Source organism: Bubalus bubalis, chromosome X, assembly GCF_019923935.1.
Source record: "Bubalus bubalis isolate 160015118507 breed Murrah chromosome X, NDDB_SH_1, whole genome shotgun sequence".
Lineage (NCBI taxonomy): Eukaryota > Metazoa > Chordata > Mammalia > Artiodactyla > Bovidae > Bubalus > Bubalus bubalis.
The window spans coordinates 99,502,137-99,515,188 of record NC_059181.1 but is presented as its reverse complement, the minus strand read 5'-3'; positions in this window follow the sequence as shown (position 1 = coordinate 99,515,188).

Sequence of the window (13,052 nt, the reverse complement as noted above, 5' to 3'; positions counted from 1 at the left end):
TAAGTTTTTTGCATAGTAGAGAAGACATGAGCTAGCCCATTTATCTCTTGGTACTCATTTCCCACACCTCCTGCTAACTGAATTCAACCACATTTTTTAGTCTTCTCAATACTCAGTGCTTTCTTTTGCCTTGACCATTAGCATTTGAAATTACTTATGAATGCATAACTCCTGATAGCCATTCCCAAAACTATTTATTCTACATGTTTAATTTTGCAAGCAATTATTTTGAGTATTCCCTGACCCTTTTCAATGGAGGATTAGTAATTCTATGTGGACTTATATTATACTTACATAGTCCCTACTAAACCCATATCACAATATGTTATGGATACTGTGCTGAACTGTCTGCCAGCTCTCCTTCATAAATGAGGTGCTCATTACTCCAACTGATTTAGAATATTGATAGCTGATGGTTCTAAGCAGAGTCTTTCTTCCAGAATTACCATTCAACAAAGAAACAGCTCTTAATTTAAGGTCATACTCCCTTCTCTGAAATAGGTCACATCCAATGATTGGTAAATGCATGTATACAAAGGTCCAGGGCCCTTGACTCAGGATAATACAACTTTGAAAGTCATATCAGCCCTGGAATATTTGGAAGAACCTTCTGAGGCCTTTTGTTTTTTCTTTTTGAGGCCTTTGTTAACACTTCATCCCATCTCTGTCTAATCTTACTGCCTTATTTCCCATCACAAGTGTTGATCCTGAGAACATTTCTCCCCCCAAAATTATGGTATACCTGTTGACACCGCAGGCTGTCTTCTAAAGGACACAGTCTAAAACTCCTAATTTTTACTTCTTGGTTGTCTACCTCAATAAATTTTAAATCCCATGAAGGCAAAAGATATGTTTATCTTTCTCTTCACTCTCCAGAGTAGAGAGGCCATTCAATGCCAACTCAAAATGTGCTCACCGAATGAATGAATAATAAAGAGATGGAATCCAAACTTGTATCTGGCTGACTCAAAAGTCTGAGATTCTTCAACTATGGAATATAATACTGCTATTGTAGGGGACTCCAACACAAAATAGGAGGGAAAAGATACACTTCTGTCAAGATTAATCAGCCTCATGTTATGCCAAACCAAAAATCTGCAAGAGAAGACAATAAACCTTTTAGAAAACACGGAGCATTTCATTATTTAAGCAAAGCCAGTCTGTATGTAAGTAAAACATATAATTTCTCACCTAATTAAGCCAACTAGTCAAATCATACACCATAAAAATTTGTTGTGCATTAATCATTGCTTTAATTAAAATAAAGAACTCAATTCTGCCTCCAGGTATATTAGAGTATGCAAATTTCTTTCTTCTTCTAACCTAAGTTCTACTATATGACTTAAGCTGATGGGAATATTTGCCTAATGTGAATCTATAAAACACTAAGCATAGTAAATATCATAATTTTACACCTATAACACATTTCACTATGAATTCCAAAACAGATTTCAAAATAACTCCTAACTGAATAGGATAATAGAGCAATGCACTTTATAATGGATTATCAAAAACCTGAAGCTAAATTTCAGAGGAAACAATGTGTAAAACTCTATTTTATTATGAGGCCAAACTTAAGATAACTACATTAAAAGATGCAAGAGTCATCATGTTTCAAATGTTCATATTTATAGAAATGCAGATTAAATTCAATTGTCATGTCCTGCTAACCTAATTTTTAAATACAAATGTCACTGAGATTCTGAAATCCAACATTTTGCTGTATAACACATACCTACATTCAGTTCATTTTAATTCACTCAGTTGTGTCTGACTCTTTGCAACCCCGTGGACTGAAGCATGCCAGGCATCCCTGTCCATCACCAACTCCCAGAGCTTGCTCAAACTCCTGTCCATCAAGTTGGTGATGCCATCCACCCATCTCATCCTCTGTCGACCCTTTCTCTTCCTGCCTTCAATCTTCCCCAGTATCAGAGTCTTTTCCAATTAGTCAGAACTTCGCATCAGATGGCCAAAGTATTGGAGCTTCTACTTCAGCATCTGTCCTTTTACTGAATATTCAGGACTGATTTCCTTTAGGATGGACTGTTTTGATCTCCTTGCAGTCCAAGGGACTCTTAAGAGTCTTCTCCAACACCACAGTTGAAAAGCATCAATTATGTGCCATTCAGCTTACTTTATGGTGCAACTCTCATATACATATGTGACTACTGAAAAAAACAAAACAAAACAAAACATAGCTTTGACTAGATGGACCTTTGTAGGCAAAGTGATGTATCTGTTTTGTTTTTTTTTTTAATTTATTTATTTATTTTTAGTTGAAGGATAATAGCTTTACATAATTTTGTTTTCTGTCAAACTTCAACATGAGTCAGCCATAGGTATACATATATCCCTTACCTTTTGAACCTCCCTTCCATCTCCCTCCCCATCCCACCCCTCTAGGTTGATGCAGAGCCCCTGTTTGAGTTTCCTGAATCACACAGCAAATTCCCATTGGATATATATTTTACATATGGTAATCTAAGCTTACATGGTACTCTCTCCATACATCTCCTCCCATCTCCCCATATTTATAAGTCTGTTCTCTATGTCTGTTTCTCCACTGTTGCCCTGTAAATAAATTGTTCAGTACCATTTTTCTAGATTCCATATATATGTGTTAGAATACAATACTTATCTTTCTCTTTGACTTACTTCATCTGTATAATAGGCTCTAGTTTCACCCACCTCATTAGAACTGACTCAAATGCATTCCTTTTTATGACTAATATTCCATTATGTATATGTACCACACTTCTTTATCCATTCATCTGTTGATAGACATCTAGGTTGCTTCCATGTTCTAGCTATTGTAAATAGTGCTGCAGTGAACAATGGGAATACCAGAAAAACAAGCAACCCAATCAAAAAGTGGGGAAAAGACCAAAACAGACATTTCTCCAAAGGAGACATACAGATGGCTAGCAAACACATGAAAAGACTGTTAACATCCCTCATTATTACAGAAATGCGAATCAAAACTACATTGAGATATAACCTCACACCAGAATGTCTACAAATGATAAATGTTGAAGAAGGTATGGAGAAAAGGGAATGCTCTTTCACTGTTGGTGGGAAAGTAAATTCATACAGCCACTATGGTAGATGGTATGGAGATTCCTTAAAAAACTAGGAGTAAAACCAGCATATGACCCAGCAATCCCACTCCTAGACATATACTCTGAGGAAACCAAAATTGAGAAAGACACATGTATCCCATTGTTCATTGTATTTACTTTTTAATATGGAGTCTAGGTTTGTCAAAACTTTTCTTCCAAGGATCGTCTTAATTTCATGGCTGCAATCACCATCTGCAGTGATTTTGGAGCCCAAGAAAATAAAGTCTGACACTGTTTCCATTATTTCCCTGTCTCTTTGCCATGAAGTGATGTGACCAGATGCTATGTTCTATATTTTTTTTGAATTTTGAATTTTAAGCCAGCTTTTTCACTCTTCTCTTTCACTTTCATCAAGAGGCTCTTTAGTGCATCTTCATTTTCTGCCATACGGTGGTGTCATTGGCATATATGAGGTTTTTTATATTCCTCTGGGCAATCTTGATTTCAGTTTGTGCTTCATCCAGTCCAGCATTTTGCATGAAGACACTGCATATAAGTTAAATAAGCAAGGTGACAATAAACAGCCTACACACACTCCTTTTCCATATTTGAACCGGTCCACAGTTCCATGTCTGATTCTAACTGTTGCTTATTGATCTGCATACAGCTTTCTCAGGAGGCAAATAAGATGTTCTAGTATTCAATACCATCTCAAGAAGAATTTTCAGTTTGTTGTGATCCACACAGTCAAAGGCTTTAGTGTAGTCACAGAAACAGAAATAGATGATTTTTATTTTTTGGAATTTTCTTGCCTTTTCTATGATCCAATGGATGTTGGAAATTTATTCTCTGGTTCTTCTGCCTTTTTTTTTTTTTAATCCAGCTTGTACATCTGGAAATTCTAGGTTCATGTAGTGTTGAAGCCTAGCTTGGAGATTTTTGAGCATTACTTTGCTAGTGTATGAGATTGAGAGAGTCATTTCCTAGAAAGATTGATAAGAAGGCCAAGGGTCCCCAAGGAGAGAGGGGTCTGGAATTCTCAAGGAGGAAGAAAGGACAAACTTTTTTTTTTTTTTTTCCCTCTACATTCCTTAGGATTATATAACAATAATATATCCTGGTTGAGGACAGTCTCTGGAAATAACCTTCTGGCTAATTCTGTTATCTTAAAATGTAAATTATGGGAGTAGGTCTAGTGAGGTCTTTACAACCTCCAGACATTCTTTTGATTCACTGTAATAACTAATTGGAGAGTATATAACTCCATTGCTAACACTAGCAAGGGGATACTCTTTCTGCCCCCCTCTGATGCCTATGTCAGAAGCTTTCTCTATCTCCTTTATACTTTAATAAAACTTTATTACACAAAAGCTCTGAGTGATCAAGCCTCATCTCTGGCCCCGGATTGAATTCTTCTCCTCCAGAGGCCAACAAACCCAGCATCTTTTCATGGTTCAGCAACAACCTTTCATTTTGGGGGCTCGATTGGGATTCTTCAGGACAAGGTAAGGGTGCTTGGAGCTCTAGTTCTTTGCTCTCCTAGTGAACATGTTTTCTGCTGTACTTTACTTACTCTATGGTGTGCTTGCATGAATGAATGAAATGCCCTGCGTGAAGCAAATGAGAAGCCCTACTCTGCAATTCCATGGTGACCTCATACAGCTTATGGCAGAAACCTGTCACAGGTTTATACCTACCTGCCAATGCCAAGAGGCACCCAATGTCTCCTTCAGGGACTAGCCAGAAATGGGTAAAGAGTGTCGACCGAACTCTCCTTTCTTGGTCAAACTTTTCAGTCTCTTTGACCATTTCATAACTCCTTGGAAATTATAAGTACTTACCTAATCATATGGATCATAGATTTTCAAGGGATTTGTGATCTATGCTGTTACTGTGTACTATGACTTAGGTCCCAAACTTGGATTGATATTCAGGAAGCACCTAGCCTCACCAGGAATTGAAAGTTCATAAGTTAGACGGAGATCTAGCTCTAAGAGGATCTCTGAGATTAAAGGTTACTCAGATTGGAATTGCTATGGTTTTTTTTTTTCCTTTGGCAATGCTGGTTCTTACTGGACCAGAGGAGGCTCTTATACTGGTGTGGTGATGCTTGGAAGGAACATTTCAGTTTTATGTTTATATCAGTCTTATTGTGGTCAGGAATAGACTCAGGGTCATGCACAGGCACTCAGGTGACAAATGTTTCCCCCAGCGGTCTTAGCTTGGGAGGCATTCCAGAAGGTTGCTGTGATTGCACCCTAGGTGGCATCAGAGGTAAGCAAGGTTTTAATGGTGAGGAGCTGGACGTCAGTCAAGGATGCCATCAGGTCTACCCCCAGTGCAGCCCCACCCCATCTCGGTGGTAGACCCTGGAGGGACAGGTACGGCACCTGTGTCGGTAAGGGACAGACTAAGTCTGACCAGGAAAGAAAAGGTTGGTGTAAAGTCTGTCTACACCCCCATCTAGAGCAGGGAGGGACGCCTCTGGTAGAAAGAGGGCACTGGTATCTTTTTTTCTCTCTTACAGATGGGAGCTAACAATTCCAGCCTCACTCCTTTGAACTGTATCCTGAAAAACTGGGATAGATTTGATCCCCAGGGCTTAAAGAAGACACACCTGGTCTTCCTCTGTGATACTTCATGGCCATGATACCCACTAGAGGACAGCGAACAGTGGCCAGTTGGAGCATCTCTTAAGTAAAATACTGTTTTACAATTAGACCTATTCTGTAGAAAACAAGGGAAATGGGTAGAAGTAGCATATGTGTTGCCCTTTTTCTCTCTGTGAAATATGCCAGACTTGTGTCCTAAGGGTATAGATTTGGGTATCACACCTTCAGCTCCCTCCAGTCCTCCTACTTTGCTAGATGAGATGGAGGACAGGAGACAAAGAGATAAAGAAAAGCAGGTTTATCCAATCTATCTCTGAGATCATATGTGCAGAGCAGCCAGAGAGACAGGAACAGCCACACAAGCTGTTGCCTCTTCATGAAGCACCTACTGGGAGAAATAATCAGTCTATGAGAGTTAATAAGCCTTTTTTCTTATCAAGAAATACAAAGAAGCAAGGAGGATCTGGGAGACTATTTAGAGGACCCAGAAAAGTATATTAGAGCTTTTAAAGGTGTTACTTTGCTTTATGACCTTACTTGGAAGGATGTGATGTATATCTTGGGACAAACGCTGACTCCCAACTCAAAAAGTCAAGTTTTGGGAAAAGTGGTTGCTTATGGAGGTGAACGGCTTGGTAATGAATCAGTAGGGAAGAAGGAGGATGAGATAACCACCTTCCCCACTGGCAATCACACAGTCCAAATTACAGAACCAGACTGGGACTACAATACAGCTAAAGGAAGATGGGGTCAGAGTCATTTTTTTAAATGTATTCTTGAAGGACTCAGGCAGGTGGGTGCTAAGCCTTTGAACTATGGCAAATTGGTAAACATAGAACAGGAGGAGAAGGAAGCTCCTGGTAAATTCCTAGATAGACTGAGAGAAGCCCTTCTCAGATTCACTGAGATTGATCCCAAAAGTGAAGAGGGAAAAGTGATCTTAAAAGATAGATTTCTCACTCAGTCAGCTCCGGATATCCACCATAAGCTATTAAAATGGGCATATGGACCAAATCAGTCTTTAGATAATCTGTTACAACTGGCTCAGACAGTTTATTATGGTAGGGAATATGAGGAAAAGGAAGAAAGGCAGAAAAAGACAAAGGAACAGGCGGAATTCTTCACAATGGCTATGAGAACCGTTCTTAAACAGCCTGAGAAAAATGTCCAGAGGGATCCAGGTGAAAAGGGATGGGCTTGCTATTACTGTGGAAAGGAGGGATACCTCAAGAGGGATTGCCCTCAGGCATCTAAGCTGCCCTAGGCTCCATGTCCAGTCTGCAAAGGACCACACTAGAAGAGAGACTGCCCCCAGAGGCGTAGGTCTCAGGGGTCAGACTCTCAAGACAATCAGGACTGAAGGTAACTGGTGGTTGCCACACAAGCTCCTATCCTAATTACACCTGAGGAACCCCGGGTATTAATAATTGTAGGGGGCCAATCCGTCCATTTCCTTTTAGATACTGGGGCAACTTACTCTGTGCTTATGGAAGCCCCTGGCCCACTTTCTTCCCAATATGCTTCCATAATGGGAATGTCTGGATGAGCAAAAAGGTATTACTTCAGTTCTATAAGTTGCGACTTACTCTGTGCTATTTTCACATGAGTTTCTGATCTTGCCAGAGTCTCCCTCACACCTTTTGGGGAAGTATATACTGAATAAGTTCCAGGCCTCTGTTTTCATGAATATGGAGCCCTCCCTTTCTCTCTCTTTAGTTGAACAAAATGTAAATCCTAAAGTATGGGCTGATGGAAAATCTGTGGATCGAGCACAAAATGCTATTCCTGTAGTTGTCAAGCTCAAAGACCTGCAAATATTTCCACATAAGAAGCAGTATCCACTGAAACCTAAGGTTAAGGAAGGGTTAAAACCCATCATCAAACATTTAAAGTAGTAGGGGCTATTAATTCCCTGCAACAGTCCATACAACACTCCAATTTTGGGTGTAAAGAAATAAAATGGTAAATGGATACTAGTTCAAGATTTATGAATCATAAATGAGACTGTATTTCCTTTACACCCCGTGGTGCCTAATCCTTATACTCTATTGTCTGAAATTCCTGAACAAGCCAAATATTTCTCAGTAACTGATTTGAAGATCAAATCAGATCAGATCAGTCACTCAGTCGTGTCCGACTCTTTGCGACCCCATAAAGGGCAGCACGTCAGGCTTCCCTGTCCATCACCAACTCCCAGAGTTCACTCAGACTCACGTCCATCAAGTCAGTGATGCCATCCAGCCATCTCATCCTCTGTTGTCCCCTTCTCCTCCTGCCCCCAATCCCTCCCAGCATCAAAGTCTTTTCCAATGAGTCAACTTTTCGCATGAGGTGGCCAAAGTACTGGAGTTTCAGCTTCACCATCATTCCTTCCAAAGAAATCCCAGGGCTGAACTCCTTCAGAATGGACTGATTGGATCTCCTTGCAGCCCAAGGGACTCTCAAGAGTCTTCTCCAACATCACAGTTCAAAAGCATCAATTCTTCAGCACTCAGCCTTCTTCACAGTCCAACTCTAACATCCATACATGACCACAGAAAAACCATAGCCTTGACTAGACATACCTTTGTTGGCAAAGTAATGTCACTGCTTTTGAATATGCTATCTAGGTTGGTCACAACTTTCCTTCCAAGGAGTAAGCATCTTTTAATTTCATGGCTGCAGTCACCATCTGCAGTGATTTTCAAGCCCAGAAAAATAAAGTCTGACACTGTTTCCACTGTTTCCCCATCTATTTTCCATGAAGTGATGGGACCAGATGCCATGATCTTCCTTTTCTGAATGTTGAGCTTTAAGCCAACTTTTTCACTCTCCACTTTCACTTTCATCAAGAGGCTTTTTAGTTCCTCTTCACTTTCTGCCATAAGGGTGGTGTCATCTGCATATTTGAGGTTATTGATATTTCTCTCGGCAACCTTCTTTCCAGCTTGTGCTTCTTCCAGCCCAGCGTTTCTCATGATGTACTCTGCATATAAGTTAAATAAGCAGGGTGACAATATACAGCCTTGACGTACTCCTTTTCCTATTTGGAGCCAGTCTGTTGTTCCATGTCCAGTTCTAACTATTGCTTCCTGACCTGCATACAGATTTCTCAAGAGGCAGATCACGTGCTCTGGAATTCCCATCTCTTTCAGAATTTTCCACAGTTTATTGTGATCCACACAGTCAAAGGCTTTGTCATAGTCAATAAAGCAGAAATAGATGTTTTTCTGGAGCTCTCTTGCTTTTTCCATGATCCAGCCAATGTTGGCAATTTGATATCTGGTTCCTCTGCCTTTTCTAAAACCAGCTTGAACATCAGGAAGTTCAAGGTTCACATATTACTGAAGCCTTGCTTGGAGAATTTTGAGCATTACTTTACTAGCATTTGAGATGAGTGCAATTGTGCGGTAGTTTGAGCATTCTTAGGCATTGTTTTTCTTTGGGATGGGAATGAAAACTGACCTTTTCCAGTCCTGTGGCCACTGCTGAGTTTTCCAAATTTGCTGGCATATTGAGTGCAGCACTTTTCAGCATCATCTTTCAGGATTTGGAATAGCTCAACTGGAATTCCATCACCTTCACTAGCTTTGTTCGTAGTGATGCTTTCTTAGGCCACTTGACTTCACATTCCAAGATGTCTGGCTCTAGGGCAGTGATCACACCATCGTGATTATCTGAGTCATGAAGGTCTTTTTTGTACAGTTCTTCTGTGTATTCTTGACATCTCTTCTTAATATCCTCTGCTTCTGTTAGATCCATACCATTTATGTCCTTTATCAAGCCCATCTTTGCATGAAATATTCCTTTGGTATCTCTGCTTTACTTGAAGAGATGTTTAGTCTTTTCCATTCTGTTGTTTTCCTCCATTTCTTTGCATTGATCGCTGAGGAAGGCTTTCTTATGTCTTCTTGCTATTCTTTGGAACTCTGCATTCAGATGTTTATATCTTTCCTTTTCTCCTTTGCTTTTTGCTTCTCTTCTTTTCACAGCTATTTGTAAGGCCTCCGCAGACAGCCATTTGGTTTTTTTGCATTTCTTTTGCATGGGGATGGTCTTGATCCCTGTCTCCTGGACAATATCATGGACCTCATTCCATAGTTCATCAGGCACTCTATCTATCAGATCTAGGCCCTTAAATCTATTTCTCACTTCCACTGTATAATCATAAGGGATTTGATTTAGGTCATACCTGAATGGTCTAGTGGTTTTCCCTACTTTCTTCAATTTAAGTCTGAGTTTGGCAATAAGTAGTTCATGATCTGAGGCACAGTCAGCTCCTAGTCTTGTTTTTGCTGACTGTATAGAGCTTCTCCATCTTTGGCTGCAAAGAATATAATCAATCTGATTTCAGTGTTGACCATCTGGTGATGTCCATGTATAGAGTCTTCTCTTGTGTTGTTGGAAGAGGGTGTTTGTTATGATCAGTGCATTTTCTTGGCAATACTCTATTAGGCTTTGCCCTGCTTCATTCCCTATTCCAAGGCCAAATTTGCCTGTTATTCCAGGTGTTTCTTGACTTCCTACTTTTGCATTCCAGTCCCCTATAATGAAAAGGACATCTTTTTTGGGTGTTAGTTCTAAAAGGTCTTGTAGGTCTTCATAGAACCATTCACCTTCAGCTTCTTCAGCATTACTGTTTGGGGCATAGACTTGATTTACAGGTTCCTATTGATTTGAAAGATGCCTTGTATTCAGTGCCTTTGGCAGGAGAAAGTCAGTTTCTATTTGCCTTTTAGGACCTTACGCAGCCAGCTTCTCAGTTAACCTGGACAGTTTTGCCCAAGGGATTTTGTGACAGTCTTCACTTATTTGTACAAAGTTTGTCACAAGAAGTACAAAACTTTAATAGCTCAAAAGCAGTGGTGTTACAATACGTAGATGATATTTTGCTCTGTGCTGAGACAGAGGAAGTTTGTTCAGAAGCCTCAGAAGACTTCTTAAATATTTTGGCAGGCTGCAGTTACAAGGCATGAAGAGAAAAGGCTCAGCTGTGTCAACAATCTGTTAGATATCTGGGCCTAATCATATCAGAAGGGACTAGGGCCATAGGCCCCGAGGGAATTAAACTTATACTAAATCATCCCATTCCTATGACTTTAAGACAATTGAGAGGATTTTGGGGAATCACAGGCTACTGTCCTATTTGGATTCCTGGTCATGGGGAACTTGCCCTGCCTTTATATAAACTTATAGCTGAAACTCAGCAGGCCCAAACCGACAAACTGGTTTGGTCTCCAGATACTCAAAAGGCTTTTAAGGTTCTTCAGACTGCTTTCCTGCAAGCTCTGCTCTGAGCTTGCCCACAGGGTCAGAATTTAATTTGTTTGTCACTGAAAGAAAAGGTATGGCATTGGGAGTTTTGACACAACCCCGAGGGCCTCACCAGCAACCTACTGCTTATCTAAGAAGAGAGTTAGATGTAATTTCACGTGGGTGGCCCCAATGCCTAAGATTAATTGGGGCAGCGGCTTTATTAGCACCTGAGGCTTTAAAAATAATTAATGGATGAAACCTTACTGTACTAACTTCCCATGATGTGAGTGGAATCTTAAATTCTAAGGCTAATATTTGGATGACAGACAGTAGGCTTCTTAAATATCAGTCATTGTTGTTAGAAGAACCAGTAACTAAGCTTAAATTTTGTGGAAATTTAAATCCTACCACTTTCCTTCCTGAGAAGGAAAATGAAACACCTACCTGATCACGATTGTTCCCAATTCCTAACTTTAAACTATGAAGCTCAAGAAGATCTAATGGATACCCCCATTAGACAATCCTGACATGGAAATATTTATAGATGGCAGTTCTTTTGTTTGGAATGGAAAGCATAAGGCAGGTTATGCCGTTGTGGCTGCTGAACAGGTTTTAGAAGCAAAATATCTCCCCTAGGGAACCAGTGTTCAGTTAGTGGAGCTTGTGGCTCTGACCCGAGCTCTAGAGTTAAGCAAAGGGCAGCACTTAAATATCTACACTGGTTCTAATTACGCTTATTTGACTTTACATGCTCATACTGCAATATGGAAAGAAAGTTTAAAACAGCAACAGAAGAACCTATTAAACATTTCAGAGAGATTGAGAGACTTTTAACTGCTATATATTGTCCTAAAGAAGTAGCTGTTATGCATTGCAAAGGGCACAGTAGGGATGGGAGTAAAGTAGCCAAAGGTAATCAGTTGGTTGAATGTCAAGCCAGAAAAGCAGCACTTTATGAAACCCCTTCATTGCAGACAACTTTGATCTGGACAGGTCCTGTGGAACAGGAAAAACCACAATATACTGAGGAAGAATTAGAAAGATATGAGAAAACAGGAGCAAAGATTACTGATAAAGGATGGTTACAGTCCTACGACAAATAATTCCTGAAAATGCTCAGTGGAAAATTCTTAAGGTTTTACAATAGAGTTTTCATTTGGGTGCAGAGAGTACTTACCAGACGGCTTCTCGTTTGTTTGAAGGTAAAAATGTAATGAAAACTTTAAAGAATATTATCAAAAGGTGTGATTTTTTCCAGAAAAATAACCCAAAGACTGAAAAGCTAGCAAAATCTGGATTACAACGAAGTGGAAAGTATCCTGGAGAGGACTGGGAAATTGATTTTACTCATATGCCAAAAGCTAATGGATATTCTTGCTTACAAATTTGGGTGGATACTTTCACTGGATGGATTGAAGCGTTTCTTTGTTGTAGTGAACAGGCTAAGGAGGTTATAAAGATTTTAATCTATGAAATTATCCCCAGGTTTGGGCTGCCACGGAGCCTTCAGAGTGACAATGGCTCTGCCTTTAAAACTGCTGTAACTCAGGGGGTGTCTAAGGCTCTAGGAATAGAATATCACTTACACTGTTCCTGGAGACCCCAATCCTCAGGAAAGGTTGAAAAAGCTAGTGACATTATTGAAAGACATCTGCACAAATTAACCCAAAAGATGCAGGACAATTGGATTAAAGTTCTACCCATAGCTTTAATGAGGGCTCAAACTGCTCCCAAAAGGAGGGACTGTCCCCCTTTGAATGTATTTATGGAAGGCCTTTCTTATGCACAGACATTGTTATAGACCCTGAAGCCTTGGAATTAACTAGTTATGTAACTCAGCTCTCAGCTTTTCAACAGGCATTAACAGAATTCTGGGAGACAACTCCTGACACAGCCTCTGAGTCAAGAAAGCCTCTTTTTGAGCCAGGAACCGAGGTCTTCATAAAAACATTGGAGTTTGGGGGCCAATCCCTCTAGCCCCTCTGGGAAGGCCCTTCCCAGGTTATTCTTTCTTCTCCCACAGCTGTCAAAGTGCCAGGAATTGATTCACGGGTACATCACACTCGAGGTAAGAGGTGGCATCCTGACCAGAACTAAGTGACTTCATTTTACGTCTTTACTTTCTATGCTCTGACTTTGTACT